This window comes from Hylobates moloch, unplaced genomic scaffold (genome assembly GCF_009828535.3).
Source record: "Hylobates moloch isolate HMO894 unplaced genomic scaffold, HMol_V3 SCAFFOLD_5, whole genome shotgun sequence".
In the NCBI taxonomy this organism is placed as follows: Eukaryota; Metazoa; Chordata; class Mammalia; order Primates; family Hylobatidae; genus Hylobates; species Hylobates moloch.
This window is the reverse complement of record NW_026652280.1, coordinates 64,751,240-64,771,398: the sequence shown is the minus strand read 5'-3', so window position 1 is coordinate 64,771,398 and position 20,159 is coordinate 64,751,240. Positions and strand designations below refer to the sequence as shown.

Here is a 20,159-nt window from a genome sequence, read left to right as displayed (position 1 = left end):
TCACAGCAGTTTAAAATTATCCAGTTTAAAAGATGTGGAGTATTATTTTAATATTGAGTCTATTTTACTATAGTCTCATTATCTGAAAACTGGTAATCTTGTGGGGAACCAAATTAATTCTTTTCTTTCTTCTATAACTTAATTCAGTGGTGACTCCAGTATCACAATGCTCTTAAGACTCGTTAGTATAAACACTAGCTGTGAACTCCCATTCACAATTGCTACAAACAGAATAAAATACCTAGGAATACAACTTACAAGGGATGTGAAGGACCTCTTCAAGAAGAACTACAAACCACTGCTCAAGGAAATAAGAGAGGGCACAAACAAATGGAAAAACATTCCATGCTCATGGATAGGAAGAATCAATATCGTGAAAATGGCCATACTGCCCTAAATAATTTATGGATTCAGTGCTATTCCCATTAAGCTACCATTGACTTTCTTCACAGAATTAGACAGAACTACTTTAAGTTTCACATGGAATCAGAAAAGAGCCCCATATAGCCAAGATAATCCTAAGCAAAAAGAACAAAGCTGGAGGCATCACGCTACCTGACTTCAAACTATACTACAAGGCTACAGTAACTGAAACAGCATGGTACTGTTACCAAAACAGATGTAAGGACTGATGAAACAGAACAGAGACCTCAGAAATAACACCACACATCTACAACCATTTGATCTTCAACAAACCTGACAAAACAAGCAATGGGAAAGGGTTCCCTATTTGATAAATGGTGCTGGGAAACTGGCTAACCATATGCATAAAACAGAAACTGGACCCCTTCCTTACACCTTATACAAAAATTAATTCAAGATGGATGAATCAAGACTTAAATGTAAAACCTAAAATCATAAAAACCCTAGAAGAAAACCTAGGCAATACCATTCAGGACATATACATGGGCAAAGACTTCATGACTAAAACATCAACAGCAACAGCAATTGCAACAAAAGCCAAAATTGACAAATGGGATCTAGTCAAACCAAAGAGCTTCTGCACAATGAAAGAAATTATCATCAGAGTGAATAGGCAACCTACGGAATGGGAGAAAATTTTTGCCAACTACCCATCTAACAAAGGTCTAATATCCAGAATTTACAAGGAACTTAAACAAATTTATGAGAAAAAAGCAAACAACCCCATCAAAAAGTAGGCAAAGGATATGAACAGACACTTCTCAAAAGAAGACATTTCTGAAGACAACAAACATATGAAAAAAGCTCATCACCACTGGTCATTAGAGAAATGGAAATCAAAACCACAGTGAGATACCATCTCACGCCAGTTAGAATGGTGATCATTAAAAAGTCAGGAAACAACAGATGCTGGAGAGGCTGTGGAGAAATTGGAATGTTTTTACACTGTTGGTGGGAGTGTGAATTAGTTCAACCATTGTGGAAGACAGTGTGGCAATTCCTCAAGGATCAAGAACCAGAAATACCATTTGACCCAGCAATCCCATTACTGGGTATACACCCAAAGAATTATAAATCATTCTGCTATAAAGACACATGCACACGTATGTTTATTGCAGCACTATTTACAATAGCAAAGACTTAGAATCAACCCAAATGTCCTTCAATGGTAGACAATAAAGAAAATGTGGCACATATAGACCATGGAATACTATGCAGCTATAAAAACGAATGAGTTCATGTCCTTTGCAGGGACCATGGATGAAGCTGGAAGCCATTATTCTTAGCAAACTAACATAGGAACAGAAAACCAAACACTGCATGTTCTCACTCATAAGTGGGTGTTGAACAATCAGAACACATGGACACAGGGAGGGGAACATCATACAGTGGCACCTGTTGCAGGAGTGGGGTCAAGGGAGGGAGAGCATTAGGACAAATACCTAATGCATGTGGGGCTTAAAACCTGGATGATGAGTTGATAGGTGCAGCAAACCACCATGGCACATGTATACCTATGTAACAAACCTGCACATTCTGCACATGTATCCCAGAACTTAAAGTAAAAAACAAACAAACAATACACCAACTGTTTTACTGGTGAGTGGACATGCAAGTTAATTAACATTCCTGGTTGCAAGAATATTAATAATCTAGGTTTTATTGTTGTCAAATTTAACATAACATGAGGTAAATTAAGGCAATAAATTATAGATTTGATCTTAGCTTAGAAACCAATTCGTTATGTGACCTTTGGCAAGCCATTTAACCTCTCTACTTAGATAATTTCAACTTATGAATGTGACTGTTATTAAACATTCAATATTAAAGTAAATGTTAATTAATATTCAATATTCAACCCCTTATGTTTGTAATCATACTCTCAGTCACTATTATGAGTCCTCACTAAACAGCCCATGGTGTTGATAGTGTTACTCACTGTGGTTATTCTGATCCTCACGTGACATTTTAGATGTTGAAATTGGATAGGTGTTCATGACTTCTTCCTTAGCTCTTTGGCAGATTGAGGGAGTGGCTGGGATTAAAACCCACAGTCATAGGTTTTTATTTTATTTTTTATTTTTTATTTTTTTTGAGACGGAGTCTCGCTCTGTCGCCCAGGCTGGAGTGCAGTGGCGCAATCTCGGCTCACTGCAAGCTCCGCCTCCCGGGTTCAAGCCATTCTCCTGCCTCAGCCTCCCGAGTACCTGGGACTACAGGCGCCCACCACAACGCCTGGCCAATTTTTTGTATTTTTAGTAGAGACGGGGTTTCACTGTGTTGGCCAGGATGGTCTCGATCTCCTGACCTCGTGATCCGCCCGCCTCGGCCTCCCAAAGTGCTGGGATTACAGGCGTGAGCCACCGCGCCCGGCCCAGTCATAGGTTTTTAATCAGCTGCTGTCTTTAGCTCACTGTAAGTTTATCAGACTGTCTCCCATAGCTTATTGTCAAAGGGGCATCCACCTAAATTTTCTTTAAATTCTATATACCAAGCCTTTTCCTTTCTTCTAGGACACCAGAATTAGTCTTTTGTTCTAACCACACTTTGTTATGATGTCCTATTTTTATATTTCTAAGGCTAAAAGAATGTTCATTGTAGAGTCAATGGGAGGAAAAGACACATGAGAGAAGTCAGTCATATCATAATGAATCTGCCAATTTACTGAGTTCTTGTTCATCTGCAGCTGACGTAGTTTAAGTGATAATGTATGACCAACGTTTTTTACCCTAACAGCCATCAGATAGATAGAAGCAAAATATTCACTAACATTTTAGAACAGGGGTCCCCAACCTACGGGCCATGGATGGGTACTGGCCCAAGGCCTTTTAGGAACCAGGCTGCACAGCAGGAAGTGAGCAGCAGGCTGGTGAGCATTACTGCCTGAGCTCCACCTCCTGTCAGATCAGCGATGGCATTAGATTCTCATAGGAGCTCAAACCCTATTTTGAACTGCACATGCGAGGGATCTAGGTTGCACATTCCATATGGGACTCTAACTAATGCCTGATGACCTGAGGTGCAACAGTTTATCCCAAAACCACCCCTTGCCCAAGCCTCTGTCTGTGAAAAAAATGTCTTCCACGAATCTGGTCCCTGGTGCCAAAAAGATTGGGAACCACTGTTTTAGAATATAGAGCAGTAATCCTGAAACTAATCAGCAATACAAAACTACACATAGGAAAGGTCTGGAAGAGTTAAACAGAGTGAATGTTTTTAGAAATGGAGAAAAACTGAAATATATCCACACGCAAATGCATTAATCAGACACTGATAGCATGAAAAGGCGTAGGCATGTTTGAAGTTTATGATTTGTTTTGAAATGATGAGATGAAGCTTGGTTTTCTTTCGATGCTGTGAGGTCTGTGGGGTTTGGGGCCAGTGGATGCCCTGTCTGAATTTAGAGACCTCTCAAAGGAGAGGCAGAGGTGATTCTTCTTAACCGAAAAGAGAGTGTCTTTAAAGTAGATCTTTTTGTGACATTTACCTGGGCGGTCAGTGCTGCAGCTATCCAGTGGATGCTTAGCTATGTGTACCAATTCTGGAATATCATTTTTCCTGGATGATGTCTTGTTTTGTTTTTACCAGAACCAGGACCCTTGTTTTCTCATGCTTTCTGCAAAATTGTAACTTTACTGAGGAATTTGGAGAGATCCTATCAGTATGATCTCCCTGAGGTGCTGAGAGGAGGTGCTGATGGGAAGTCATGAGTAAACAGGGAAAAGAAAAGAAGCCTCTTGGAAGAGAAAGCTATAAATTATTTTTAAAAACCCTCTGTGATTATTTAGCTAAATGCAGGAGGCGCAGTGAACTTTATTTTCAAGTATGTAACCTTTTCACAGTCATAAACTGCATACCAGAATGTGCAGTGGTTTTAATTAACCACCCTGTTGTGTGAAACCAAAAACCAAACTGAATATGAGGGTCTTTTTTAATACCCATTGATTTGAGTAATTAGAAAAAAAAAGGAAGCGTTGTAAGCAGCATTCTGCAGCTGAATTTATCCCTGTCTTTTTACTTTTAACTAGAGTTGGAGAAAAAAATGTAAATTACACTATTTGGTTTCATTTCTTAGTTTAGAAAAATGAGTATGACCAGCAGTAATTAATTAGCAGAGGCACTATTTATGTAATAGTTTCTTTCAGATAGTGTACCTTGAGGGGGGAAAGTAGGCAGTTTGCGTGTTTTGTGGGCTTTAGTGACTATGATTTAGCAAAACAATATCCTGGAATGTATTAGGAAATAAAAATGACAGATTCATCTTGCTGTATTTTCTGCCCTGAAAAGCTATTTATGTAAGTATAAATGCTGTATTTGTATTGTAGTACAAAGATAGCTGCAAAAGATGGGCTCCTTAGTCACTGTTTTTGAGATGACAGTAAGACAGGGAAAACCAGGAAACTACCACCTGTGTTGTGGTTATCAACTCCATATAAAACATGCATGGATATGCTCTCATTTGAAGAAATTCCAATCGATGACCATCCAAACTTCAAAATGCGTTAGTGAGGGTAATTGTGAACATTGCAAAAGAATGCTGTCAAAGAAGTAATAAGGCCGGGCGTGGTGGCTCATGCCTGTAATCCCAGCACTTTGGGAGGCTGAGGTGGGCAGATCACATGAGGTCAGGAGTTCAAGACCAGCCTGGCCAACATGGTGAAACCCGGTGTCTACTAAAAATACAAAAATTAGCCAGGTACCTTTATTTTTAATCTTGGTGGGACTTCTTCCAGTGTGGGAAAAGTGATCAAATAAGTCACACAGGTAGATTTTTGAAAGGAGACTAACAGACTTGTAAAAAGTGTAATAGCTGTGTATTCGCACAGGCAGTTTGTTGCAGTTGAAGTGCATTGGGTTCAAATAATAAATCTACTACTGAAACACTGCATGATCTTGGGCAAATTACCTAAGTTTTAAACTTCAGATCCCACTTGGAACATACAGGAGAATTGTACTCTTCCCCACGTGGCTGAAGACAGGTGAGGTGTGAAAGATACTGCCCCACACAGGCACGCAGTTTATTATCACGGTATATGAATACGGTTTTCAGTTACAATTACTTTAAATACCTCTTCCAGGCAACTTAATAGTTGTAAACTATTAAACTTTCCCCTTCTTTTTACATATTTCCCACAATGTCTGGCATGGTGTTTATCAAAAAGGGGTACTTAATAAATGCTTGTAGCATGTTGAATTATTTGATCCTGATTTATTTACTTTCTCATTTCATAGAAAGTTAAATTAGTCCACAGGAAATTAGCCATGTATTTCTACACTTTCCACTGGAATGTTCTTCATTCTATCAAAAGGAAAGAAAAGCTGGCTTACTTTCTGCAGATTTTTTACTTTTCCATTTGAGTTTTAAGGACTATTTAAAAAAAATAGGATTTTCTTTTATCTTTCCACGTCATGAATCAGTGCACTCAGATGCAAAGATCATTTCCCACTTTTCTGATCTTTTCCAGTTTTATTATCATCTCCAAAGCTAATGAGAGCCACTGCTCCCTGTCTATTCTCTGCTACAGAAGTCAGTATGTCTAGCCACATAAATGATTTCTTTTAAACTCTTAGTGTAGCCACACCTTTACTGGAAAGGAGCAGGAAACAGCGCCCAGGGAGCGACCTCACTGTATTGAGCTCTGCCCTCCCACCAGGCACGCCTTCCTCAGGGCTTTGCATCTGTAATCTCACTTATCCTCGCAGCATCCCACAAGCCCTTGTTTTACCAGTGAGTAACCAGAGGCCTAATGGGATTAAGAAATTTACGCAAGGTCAGGAGGCTAGAAAGTGAGTGTGGGAAGAGTCAAACCCAAGCAGTATGACTCCGAGGCAGGAATCTTAACCACTGCCTGAGGACTAACAGCAGCACTTCTGCCTTTGTACAGAAGGCACAAATATGTGTTCAGTGATACTTCTTGACATATAAAAGTAAAAAAGAGAAAACATTTTGAAATGCATAAACTTTGGATTTCACTCCTGCCTTACTTGTGGCTGGGTGACCCTAAGCCAAATCATGTAGGCTTTGTGCCTTAATTTTCGCAAGTCAACAACAAATTAAAATACACACCTTACAGAGATGTTGTTGAGATTCGATATGATAATCCTTATAAAGCAAGTAGGTAGCACTATGCTTGGCACACAGGTGGATGATGGAGCTACTCTAATGACTGATTTTTAAAGACCTTTTGAGCAGTGCTAAATTACAGCATCAACTATAATCTGTTGGCAGTAAGAAATCATTGGATGTCTATAAACTTGTCCCAGAGGTACATGATCAGATTTGTGTTGTTGAAAAAATGACTTCAAAAGCATTGTGGAGGCTGTAGTCAGTGGGAGCAAAATCAGAGATAAGGCACGTGGTCAGAGGCTTCCCTGAGGTCTAAGCAAGAGGAGGTGAAGGTTTGAGCAGAACAGTGGTCATAGACACAGAAGCACAGCTCCATGAATATTGCAGAGAAGGAACTAAAGGGATTGAGCTGCCATTTGGAGGTAAGGAAATGAAGTGGTTACACATGGCCTTGTAATAGCAGCTGGGCATATGGTGAATATGGTGATGCTATTAACCACAAATAAGAAATACTTGTAGAGAAATAGATTGTATGGTGAAGATCATGAGGCCAATTTGAGAAAGGCTGAATTTTAGATTTCCTACCAAAAATCACAGAGAAAATGTTTATTAGAAATTGGCCCAGGGTACAGAAGTTACATCTGAGACATAGACCAACATTTAGGATTAATAGATAGAGTGGCAGAAGATGCCTGGTAGTAAATGACTATCAGCAGCATCACCACCACCACCACACTGGGGGTCCCAGCAGGGCTCAGCACATCTTTGTGGCAGCAGGAGGAGGTAGAAGGGAAGGACTAGAGAGAGTGTGTAATGCCTGAAGAGAAAGTGCCTTGGAGAGGAGAGAGGCAGGGGAGGCAGGAAGAGCTGGCAGGGAGGCTGAGAAACCACCCCCCCAGCCACACCGCCACACCAGGAGAACTGGGACCAGAGGTGCACCATGCAATGGCTTCGATTCTCAACTTACCTCCGTTTGTCTACATTGAAAAAGATTTCACAGAAACCCTAAGGATCAGTGTCTTCCCTTTTGTGCACTCCTCACAAATAGTCTGAATGCTGCTATTTAGTCACTTCCATGCAGGGAGGGCCGCAAAAGGCAGTTGCCCCACTGGAGAGCAGCTCCTGTTGCAGGTTACAAAGGGGAACAGGACGGCACGCCGCAGTGCTTCCAACAGATTGTGTCTGAAAATGAGTGACTCATAATCTTAGCTCTTTGTCACCTTCAGTCTATTTTTCCATTGTCCTTTTCTGAATTTCTTCACCAAGCTTTATGCTACCCTTCAGATATATTTATTGGCAGTGTCTCCCACAGCTACATGGAAATACACTGAAAAAGGGAAAAAAGTTTCACCATGCTCTGCATTTCAATGAGGAGACTTGGGTTCAAGATGTGCCTTTGCCTCTGCAGAGCTCCTCCCCGCCCTCAGCCTGCAGCAGGCTAGCTCCTCTATCCTCACGGCCTGGCCCTGCTGTCAACGTGCCCACTGAGCACCTCATTGCAAAACCCGAGGACTGTGTCCAGGGCTTCACTTACTTGACCATGGAAAAGCGTTGGGCCCTGTGAGACCATTCCCACCTTCTTGAAATCTACTTTGGCTTCCCAGACATCATCCTAGACTCAATTTTCTCCCATCTGGCCTCTCCTTCTTTCTCAGATTCGTTTGCTGCCTCCTCTTTCTCTATCCGACTTAAAATATTATTTCGTGGAGCTCTCTTCTCTCCCAGTCTCTGAGTACTTTCACTCAGTCTTATGGCTAATGGCTTCCAAAGTTCTGTCTCCAGCTCCTATCCCCACCTTGACCTTCCTCTGCTTAGTAAGCACATCCACCCCAGACATATGAAACTAGTCCAAACCAAATTTATTATCCTATCTTCCAAGCCTAGATCAGAAAATGGTTCCACCATCTAAGCAATTGCTCAAGCCAGTAACCTAGGAGTGTCCTTGACTCCTCTCCTTCACAAATCACCTATATTCAATTAGAAACCAAATCTATTGATTTTGCCTCCAAAGTCTTCTCTCCCTCTCTGCTTTTGCAACTAGTGCAGGCCCCAAGAGTCTCTCTCATTTTGACTACAGGATGGTGTCTCCTTATCTGGTCTTCCTGACTCTCTGCTTACTTCCCTACATCTTATTCTCCTCGTTGCAGTTAAAGTGATATTTCAAATCTAATCATGGCTCTGAATGCTGAAATCCCTTCAGCAGCCTCTCCAGCAGCCTCAGAATAACCAGCTTTCTGGGACCTTCATGACCTGGTCCTTGCTCACTTCTCCATCCCCATCTGTCTCCTCTGCCTGCCCTCTCACCTCTTGCCTTTGCACATACTGTTTCCTCTTTCCAGAACCTGCTTTCCCCCTTCTTCTCACCTCCACCCAATACCTGACTATATCAGAGCCAGCCCTCTCACCTCAGCCTGGACGTCTCTTCCCTCTTTAGTCTGAATCATTCCTAGCTCCTCCTCCCTCCTTCCCTCCCACAATAGGAAAGGGAGCTTTGCTGGTTAATCTCATAAATCCTAATCCCTATACTTCTCCCATCATAGCACTTATTATACTCTATTTTAATTATTTAACTGTCTCTCCTGTAGAATGTGAGCTCCATGAGGGCAGGGACCATGTGTGTCTTGTTCCTCCCTATATCTTCAGTGCCCAATTTAGGGTCTGGCACACAGTAGGTATTCAAGACACTTCTGAATAAAGCACCCTGGGAACACAGAGATGGACAAGATGACATGCCACCTGTTTTCAAGGACACAAACTTTTAAAGAAAAAAACACGAATAATTATCACATCACAAGTACTGTAATAGAAACATACATGATCCAAATTTGCACAGAAAAGGGAGTGGCTAACTTTGTCTGGAAGACATGAGTTGATCTTTAAAAGTGTGAGGAGCCAATATAAGATCCATCTTTGGACTTAGCTCTGCCACTAATTAGCTTTTCATCTTGGGTGAATTAACCTGACCTCTCTGAATTGTAATTTCATTCTCTACAAAAGTGGAGATAATACCTCACTTTACAAAACTGTAGGGAGGATTAAGTAGACTAATTTAAATGACATATATGAAACCTGGCACCTAGTAGATGCTCTGTAGATAGTAGCTATTTTATCATTTGATTGAATTTCATTTACACAATGCTTCTTGAACTAATTAATGCACCTGAAGACGAACGAGGAAAAAAGAATACATTTCTTGAATGTGACTAAAATTACAACTTTAGCTGGGTCAACATGAGGGGGTTTCTAAACTACAGTCTAATATATAATTTATCATTTGCCTCCATTAAACTGTAATGAACTATTGAGAACCAACGGGACAGTCCTTACACAAAAAAATCTTCTTTTACCACAACCTAGGGAATTATTTGCACTGTTGCCTTCCTACTTAGAGTAACTTACTAGCTCTGGGTCATCTTTATTCATCCGGATATTGATTCTACATAGTATCACATAATAAGCTCTCACCTCATCAGCCCAGTATACTTAGGGAGGTATACTTTAAAGGTATAAAATCTGTGTTCATGAAGCAGCAGAAATGCGTTTGAAGACATTTGCAATGAATATAATTCTGATTAAAAGCTATAGGTAATATCCATGCATCTCCCTTTGTTTCCTTGGGGAAAGACTAATGCACTATAAGCCTATCTTTATGATGTTGATGATTAATCCTAAGAGATAATATCATGACATTTCTATCAACCACTTTCACCTCACTTTCAGGATGCGAACAAGTTGATTTCAGTTAGTTTGGGGTCCCTGAGATAATGTTAAGTCATTAATTAACTTGCGTAGCCTCAGGCATCTTTGCTGGAATCCTTGCTGCTGTCTCTTCCTGTGCTAATCAGAATCTGCTCTGATTGCTTCCAGACGTTAACTCTTTCAGAGCACAGACATGTCATTGGTTTGACAGTTCCTAAAAATTATCCAGTTGTCTAATAATTCATGCTACTGTTTAGATATTCAGAAGTCATTTGTTTACAAGATGAACAAATTCCAACTGGCCCTCAGAATTCAGAGTAGAGCGGAAATGGCAGGGCTTTCCCTGTTTTAGAACATTTAAAGAATCACACTGCATGCCCACAACACACGGGATGTCTTTCACTTCTAGATGTAGCTGATGCCACTAAAGTCTTTAGTACATGGTCAGTGGTAATGGCCATTCTAGAATCTACCAGGCTTTCCGTGGGTAGGAGAAGGGGTTTGGTGTCATCCTTTACTTCAGAACCTCCCATGGTTCTAGCCTGTGCAGTGAGGGCTCATCAGAATCACCCATGCAGCCTTTGCTTACGTGCACATGCTCAAGCCCCACCTAAGAGACCAGTTCTGGAAACGCAGCCGAATGTAGGTATATTTTTCACTTTTAGGGGCTATTTGGATAAACAGGTATGGTTGGGAGTCACTGTCCTTTGGGTGGGCAGCCTCGGTTCAACTTTCCAGCCTCCTCTCCTGCTGCACTAAGGACTCTGCCTGATCAGTCACTTGCACATCTCCATCTTCATGGTGTCACCTCTACCGTGAGCCTCCTCTTCCTCTCTACTGAAATCCGAAGCATTTCTTAAAATAGCAGCTCTTATACCTTACTGTGCATAAAAAAAACCCTGGAACATCTGAAAAAGTTCTGTTTCCAGCTTTTCCTGCCCTAGAGGTTCTGCTTCACTGGGGCTTGGATAGGGTCTGGACAGGACATTTTTTTTTTAAGCTCTCTGGTCAACTCCAAGACAATCATGGCTCTGGTCTGAAAACGACTGCTTTCCGCTTTTCTCTGCACAACCTTCCCCAAATCTAGCTCTCAGAATTAATTGCTCTCATGCTCTGGTTTCTTGTCAGAACGAATCAATCTTTCACCTTTTACTAAAGATTCCTGTGGAGAGGGACACTTGTAAGTTCACAACCAAACTTTTTAAGGCCTTGCTTAGGCAGGGCTAAATGAAAAGTTAAAAAAAAAAAGAATTAATTGCTCTTTCCTCTGATCAGAACACTTCGCTCATCCCACTGGTGTGCACTCTCTGCGTGATATTATGGGCTGTTACCCAAGGGTCTGTCTCCTCATTTAACGGGCAGTCCTCAAGAGCAGAGACCATGCTATCCTCATTTTTGTGTTCCTGCCCTGAATTCAGTGTCTGGCACAATTCAGAAAACGTATGTCAAATAGACAGTAGTGTTTTGTGACATAATATGTATTTATAATTTAAAATTACAGTGTAAAATCTAGAAAAAGTAAATAAAATTCCACAGCTGCTGCTCTGTGACTCAGCGTCAGTGTCAAGAGGAGACTGTTTTCTTCTCGATTTGGGGCGGCTGTGGCGCCAGCATCTCTCACGCTGTCACTGCTCGAGAAGTGTCTCCAATCAGCAGCAGGCCCAGCCTGTCCACTCTCATTTCAACTGCATTTAAATCCATTTTGCATGTTTCTTTCAACATCAGCTTTTGAAATCATTTTCCAAGAAGAAAACAATCTGTGCTGGAGATGCTGAATGCTTGTGGCCATTTTCTTCTTTCTTTTTGCCAGATTTCTGTAATGGGCAGGACCAGCATCCCGTGACGGGTGTTGTGTTCACCTCATGACCACGGACTCCAGGGAGATGGTAGGCTTCATCCCTCAGCTCAGGCGGGCCATTTACCACCCCCTCTGCTCAGCTCTGTCCTGAGAGGTGGATGGTCAGGAGGCTGTGGTACCCCTGGCCTGGCTGCCTCTCCATGCCCCTTCCCCACAGGCTCTCTCTCCACAGGGTCTTTTCTCTGTGCTGCACCCCTGCCCTCTGCCTGCCACTTGGCTCTTCACCCTTCAGGTCTCCATTTAGCTATCATCCTCACCAGGAAAACTTCCCAATCCTCCTAAAACTGAGTCAGGGGCTCCCATGTTCTCCTATTTGTTTATCATAGGTATTGTAGACTTAGCAAATCATGCTATTAGTAAAATCACCTGTTTGCCAGGCATGCAGAGTGGTGTAATAGACTTTGGAGACTCAGACGGGGAGCAGGAAGGGGATAAGGGATAAAAAGTTACATATTGGGTACAATGTACACTACTCGGTGAGTCTCTTTGCACAGAGACTGAGCTTTGTGCCTCCATTCCTGGCCTTCATGGGCCACTAATGTGTCTTTGCAGTTTCATTCCTATGAAGAATATTTGAGTTAGAGATACTGAGCTAGTCCCTGTGGAACAATCAAAGGATAAAAAGACATGCCCCTTACCTGCAGATTGCTTTCAGAGAAATTAAAGCCATAATCACATAGGTAAGATTACAGAGATCAGAGCCAAATGGTGCCTAAGAAGTGACCATTGTAGTTGGTGTCCCAGTATCTGCAGCATGTAGTTCGAAATTCCAGCCATCTCTCAAGGTCCACCTCCATCTGACCCCTTCCAAAGGCTCCATCCATGCCCCTGCTGCTCCCCTGGAAGAGTCCTTCTCTCTAAACACACGGTTTGTTCTTTGCCCTCCGGATAAACCATGCCAACCCCACTTCCACACCTTTCAAGCAGTGAAGCCCCACCTGGAGTATTTCCCTTTCTCTGTGTCCTGACATGCCCTGTCCTGTAGCGGGGGCCTTCCTTGACCATCCAGCCCAGCGTTCATTTTCTGCAGCAGTCACAGGACACTCAGTAGAGACTGCACCGAGTTGTGAATTTTTATTTTTATTTTTGTTTTTTTTTTTGAGACAGTCTCGCTCTGTCATGAAGGCTGGAGTGCAGTGGTGCGATCTCGGCTCACAGCAACCTCCACCTCCCGGATTCAAGCGATTCTCCTGCCTCAGCCTCCTGAGTAGCTGGGACTACAGGCGCATGCTATCATGCCCAGCCGATTTTTTTTTTTTATTTTTAATAGAGACAGGGTTTCACTGTGTTAGCCAGGATGGTCTCGATCTCCTGACCCCATGATTCGCCCACCTCGGCCTCCCAAAGTGCTGGGATTACAGGCGTGAGCCACCGCGCCCAGCCATGATTAATTTTTATGTAAGTGCTTTCTCCCCTCAAGCACCATAGTTTATTTCTTTTACAATTCCCAGTGCTCAATGCAGAGAGTACTGGCTCAACAAATATTTGGAGATGGTAGTCACTGCTGGCTGGAGAAGTCAACAAAGATTCCTAGAGGATGCAACATAAAGGAAGCGTTGTTCTAGATCCCCCAAAGGCTCCTGGGACCTAAAACTCCAAGTTCCACATTTTTGGTATTGTGATGAGAAGAGTCTCTGGGTTTAGGTCTTATCTCTGGGTGGCACTGAGTGTTGACCATAGCTGGCCATCCACCTCCACCTTTTGCAAGCTTCACAAACACCATGTCCTTCTGGCTTCCCTCCCACATCACCACCCCTTCTTCTTCTTGGACTCCTTAACTCAAAGTTTGATTACTAGGAGCCCTTTCCTTTCTCCAGACCTTATATCTTCCCTACACAGTCCCACTGGGGGATATCATCTACTCCATGGCCTCCGTTAGCAGTGTTTGTGCAGAATACTTTGAAATCTACCTGTGTCTTCAGCCCTCATCTCTATCCTGAGCTCCTAACTCACAAATTCATTTGCTTGCTAAATACTCCATTTGTATGACTCCAAGCACCTCTCTCATCATCTTTCCTCACCGCAAACCTCCCCTTCCTCCCTGATCTCTGGGTCAGTAAAGGCATCCCCTTATATCCACCCACTTCAGTCCACTCCTACTGTGACTGCCTGAATCTAAGCCACCAGGACTTCTCACTTGATTCCTACAAGGGCCAGTCCTCCTACTCTTCCTGTTTCCACCATTGCCCTGTCTAACTAATCCTTTCTTCACACTGCACACCAAAGTGACATTTTTGAAAGTCAGATGTAATCAAGTAATGTTTCTGCTTGAAGCTCGCCAAAGTTTCCCCAATATTCTTGGGGTAAGGTCAAGTTTTCTTAACAAAACGCTTTGTCCTCTATTCCCTTCTAGCTTCCTCTTCCCCTATTCACCATCTCCTCTGCTCCCTGCCCCATTCTGAGCTCCAGCCATGTGGACCCTCTATTCTGTTATTCTAGTCCTGCAGGCTCCTCTCACCTCTGGCCTCTGATCACATGCACACACGCCCCTCACTTTGCCATCCCCTGCCAATCGAGATTTGAATCCCAGTGCAGACTTCACTTACCCTGCAGCCATCTGTGACCTCATGATCTGGATGGGGCACCCTTTTCTCTTCTGCCTGAGCAGCCTCTACTTCTCCTCTCCAGGACCTTACCATTCTGTATTGCAGTTGCTTGCGTAATTGTGTGCTCAGTAACAATTTGCCTACAGGATGGATGGATGGATGATCTGTTTACTGAAAAGGTAGCTTCTCTGAAAATCAGGCTTCTTCAAAGAAGAGGGCCCACATAATAGAGAATTCATCAGTGGTACATGAAATTTTAAGAGATGGTAGAGAAGTGCCACAAAGTATTTTACTTTAAGCATGCATTATGTTTGTGTAACCATTATCTTTATACAGCACCTTTAAAACTCAGTTTTGTCCCAACAACAGCCTCATATGAGGCAGAAGAAGCAGAAAAAATTGATTTTCACTTACCAAAGGGAAAATCAAGGCCCAGAGTAATGAAGTCTCTGGCCAAAGGTCATACTGGGCTCTTGACCTTGAACTAGAAGAAAAATCTTCTCATTGCCAGCCACAAGCCTCCACAGACCACTTCCCAGGCTGCGTGCCCTCAGGGTGGCTATGAGAAAACGGAGTGACTTTCTTCTCTCTACCAGGAAAGACCTGGTACCAAGAGAAGGAGAAAATAGTTGAGAAAGCATATCATAAAAAAAGAACAAATATCAGATCAATCCCTTTTATCACTCAGTCATTCAGCAAATATTTCTGGTTGCCTAATACGTGCCAGATCTGAGGATCATCATAGACAAAATTGGAAGCTATGTCTGCCTCATGTGTACAGTAGGAAAGCCAGACTAATCCAAAACATGGCAAATCATGCAAAATTCGAATTGCAAGACCTCTGAAAGGCAGGCATATGCAGCACTTCAAGAGCAGATGGCAGGGACGTTGGATCAGTCAGGGAGGGCCGAGGACACGCTAAAGAACTTAGGTGTTCACTGGGCAAGGGTGGGTCTACGGCTGCCAAGTGTATGAGCAGAGTGAGAAGATGGGGAGACGGTGAACGGGAATCTGTGAGTGTCTTGGAAGTTGAAGGATCAGAAGAAGAGCACAGCTCCCCATCATCATGGAAACGTGAAGGAAGTATTTAACTGAAAGTTTTTTACACATTGCATTCTGAGTCAGCCCAAGACTGTGTTCCAGCCAATTGTAGCTGACAAGTGAGGGGAAGAGCAAGACAATGCAGGAAGCTGGAAGGAGAGAGAGCTGGCACGGAGAAGGAGCGGGTGAGTCTTCCCTTCGCTACGTTCTGACTTTAAAAAGCTGCCTCCCATTGCCAGTGGGGCTGGGGTTCACCTGCCAGTGCCTGCCTCTAGGTCCTCACTGCAAGTCAGTCCACACTGGGACATTCCTCCTGGCATCAGAATTGGACCTACAGGGACCCTGCAGGCAGTGACTGGAAGGTTTGCTGATTTGATTCCCCTTAAAAAAGTGAGCCTGTGTTTGAGGGAACCACTTGGTCGCACTGCTCCATCAGGCGAGGAAAACAAAGCCCAGACCTGAGGAACTGTGCAGTGATGGGGACCTCTGGATGCCCCTTGGAGCAGAAAAATGGGAGAAACAGAAAGGAGAAGAGAGGAGAGGTGCCAGAAGCAAATTAGAGATGGAACAAGAGAGACAAGCTTGCACAGAGAGTAAAGGCACAGCATGTTTATAAAAGTGCACAGATCCACAAGAAACTGCACGTGTTCCCATGGATTCTTACAGAGAGTTTTTGTTCATTTATTTGTTTGTTTCTTAGAGACAGGTCTTGCTCTGTCGCGTAGGCTGGAGTGCAATGGTGCAATCATAGCTCACTGCAGCCTCAGACTCCTGGGCTCAATCGGCTAATTTTTTTTTTTTTTAATTTTGTAGAGACAAGGTCTCACTATGTTGCCCAGGCTGGTCTTGAACTTCCAGCCTCAAGCAGTCCTCCCACCTTGTCCTCCCAAAGTGCTGGGATTATAGGCATGAGCCACTGTGCCCAGCCTCTTACAGAGAATTTAATACAGAAAATGCCAGGGCATGCCATCACCACTAATCAAAAGAGAAACATGGCTAATCCTATTGATTTCTGACAAAACTGACATTAAAATCTGATGTTTGTGTATGCTTTTAAAATTATCTACACCAGAGATTTGAAACCTGCAGTTCTTCTTTATCTCCTTTTTGTCGACTTGCTTGTTTCCTGAGAGATTTTTCTCCTCCTTGATATTTATTTCATCTTTAGGCACACATAACTTTACATCCCTCAGTGCATTTGCTGTGGCCCTTCCTGACAGCTCTTAGGATAACCGTTCCTCCATTCTTCATCTTGATTGTTTTGTGATCTTCACTCCGCATTTTCTGCTTTTCCTCTAATCCACGTCCAGTTTCTAGGTGTTAGCTGTGCCAGGCTTTACAGCGCAGGTACCTGAGGTGACTCCTGAAATGTCCCTCCTCCCATCTTCATAGTCCAGCAGCCCGCAGGTTTAAGGAGTTATGTCAAATTTTATTTTTAAGGAAAACTTGAATTTAATGTGCTTCAAGCCAAAGAACAAAAGAAAAGGTTTCTGTCCAGAAGCAAAGTTTACTACTGATGGGAATTGGAAAAGCAGCCCAGGCCATTGTTTCAATAAACAGTGATTACTTTTTCTGTTTTAAAAATATCCCTCTAACAATTCAACTTCAGCTAAAACTCCTGTCACTTTTTACTATATATGTGTGTTATTATAAGAAACCATGAACATAGGGGAAATAGGCCTCCGTCCTCCATGTCTAACGGGTCTGTTGTATGCCTAAAAGCCACCGTGTTTCCTTTGAGCTGGTCTGATTAATTGCTAGTGACTACTTGCTTGTTGAGGATGGAGGAGGAGCAGAGAGGCACCGAAGGGTATGATATGTCGCTGCCTTCACAAGGGTAAATAAATGCTGGCAACACCTTGGGGTGGGGAGTAGTTCATTTTGAGTAGATTGAGAGAAAAGTAAAAAACCTTGGTTTCCAGGAAATATTAGAATGGATAAATAAAAATTCAGATGGGTTTCAGTCAGAATACTACTCGATTAACACCACACACTGAGCTTGTCACCTGTCCCCTCCCCTAATTTTCCCTTGAATTCCATAGAACTGTCTGTGTCAAATATCTGTGTACAGAAACTTTGGCCTCACCAGCAAATACTATAATTATTTTGAGGTCATGGGAGGATCTACCTTTATCTCTTGATCCTTTTTTTTTTATTGTTTATCTTTCTGAATATGCTATCATGGCTGACAGACTAAATGAGAACTTGTCACATGTCACTTTAGCTTGTCTTCTTGTGTATTTTCAGCCAGCATTAAAAACACATAGAGTGGTAATTAAGTCTTCTTTAGAAATCATTTCTTACTGGTGATGTGCTTTTGGTCCCTTGATGAGACACCATAAGTTGATAAATTATTCCGTTGACAGCAGTAAGAACAACAGAGTGCATAATTATAAACCCTTCCCATGCCGGCACTTAGCAAAGTCATTATCCAGGTTGACTTCCCCACTTTGGAATAAGGAACCAACATTAGCGGATTATCAGAAATATTCTTGCATTCTGTGTTTTGGAAGGTGTCACTGAATCACTTGACAAGTGAAAGGTGATTCTAAAGTCATGGGCATATTAAAGAAATGTTCTTGTTGATGTTTAGCCTTGCCTCATACTGATTTTTTTTATTAAATTTGCTGTCGTAGTGAGGGCTGGTTGGGTATAAACCCACAGGGAAGATTCTATGTTTTATTTTGTGAGAAAGACTATTTATTTTACTTCCATTTTGCTTTTTTTAAAAAAATAAATAAATAAATTAGACTTCTTCAAGGAAAAAGATGTTATATTATGTAAATAAAAGGAGACAGATGGGTTAAAGCAGGTTGCGGGGAGGATATTTCCATTTTAGCTCAGCTTTGGAAATCTAGGCCAACACTGATAAAAATTGAAGAAACACAGATTGAAACCAGATCTGTCACACAGGAGAAATGCTGCAGTATTAATACCCCACATGCAAGTGGCGCTGACTACAGCGATCATTTATGCAGGTGGTGGGGAGGTTCTTTTCCAGTTGTACTTGTTGAGACTTCATTTTTTTTTAATAAGTTGAGTCATCACTGATCAAAAGGAATCACAAACCATTTTTCATGTGAAATTTGGAGGACATTTTGAAGGCACAGCACACATCCTCTCTGAGCTGCCTGATCCTTCATATTCATCCTGGGTTTCTTATTAGATTAGCAACATTTTAAAATCTAAACTCCAACTTGGTGAAATTTTCATTAGCACTTCTTATTTCATGTTCTGGCTTTTATATTTTAATGCCTGTCTTGTCAAGAAAGAGAGAATAGAGGCTTTTTAATCAGAAATGTATTACTTTCAGTTTACCACCTTAAAAAAAAAAAACACTTTGCACCTTGTTGAATATCCAGTCAAAACTAGAATTTAAAAGCATCATGGAAAACACGACAAGGATACAGAACACAAACATCGATTTTAAAGAGCCAAAAAAAAGACCGGTGATGGAGGGTTAAAGTACGTTTCTTAAAGTCTAGATAAGAAATGACTAAGGAACTAATGAAATATGATTCTTAAGTCCATAGCTGACTCATAAGAGACAATGGGCAACTTTGTTTTTAGTCTCAATTAAGGCTAAATAGAATAGAACTAAATTAGATTGATTTAAATATCAAAGATGGAAGTTGTGCTAAGAATTCTTGCACACATGTACAGGGAGCCTTTTATGTCCTCACCTGCAACCACAGATTCAACTAACTGCTGACTGAAAACATTCAAAATAAGTAAATAAATAAAAGTAATAATACAACAATAAAAATAACAAGTAAAAAAATACAGTACAATAACTATTTGCATTATGTTAGGTATTATTAGTAATCTAGAGATGATTACAGGTATACAGGAGGTTGTACATAGGTTATATGCAGATACACACCGTTTTATATAAGGGACTTAAGCATCCTGTCAATGGTATCCAAAGGGGTCCTGGAACCAATTTCCCCATGAATACCAAGGGGCAGTGGTACTAAAACTGGCCTTTAGGACCTTGACTTCTCCGTGGACTTTGGAAGCACAAGCATTATAATGTGTCAAGTTAGAGGGCCTTGAGTTCCTGGTGGAAACAGGGAAATTCAAGGCTCCTGGGCAGCCTGGACACTGACCCTCAGGTCTTCACCCAGTCTGTCCTCTGCTGCCTGAGGACCAGAGGCTGGCCTCATTGCTCCTCCAAGGCACATGGTGCTACTAACTCCTACCTGTACTGTCAGCCTGAGGCCCCAACTCCTGGACTCACTCTCCGGCCCTTACATTTAGGTTGCCATAGACCTCTTGTCCTGCCTGCCCATCTGCCTTTCTGTAACTAAGAATCTTTGTCTGCCAGATGCTCACCTTTCTTGCCACCCCCAGCCAAGGTCATTCTATTTCTGAGATCTGAACCCGCCTTATAGCTCACCCCTCCCAAGGTCTGTGTGGTTCCTCGCCACACCTCTGAGCCACTTGTGCCGAACAAGAATCACTAGTGTTTATAGCTGGACAATAAGTAATTTGCGTCCCACTGAGAATGTTAAACCCTGAAATG

General features: G+C 42.2%; 1 protein-coding gene and 1 non-coding gene across 11 annotated transcripts in view; both read left to right on the top strand.

Moving 5' to 3' along the window:
- Window positions 1–20,159, top strand: part of L3MBTL4 (L3MBTL histone methyl-lysine binding protein 4) — a 484,756-nt gene that overhangs the window by 410,605 nt on the left and 53,992 nt on the right. The window lies entirely within an intron of this gene.
- Window positions 11,298–11,414, top strand: LOC116469940 (U5 spliceosomal RNA). The gene has a single exon (XR_004248391.1). It is a non-coding gene; the product is annotated as a U5 spliceosomal RNA (small nuclear RNA).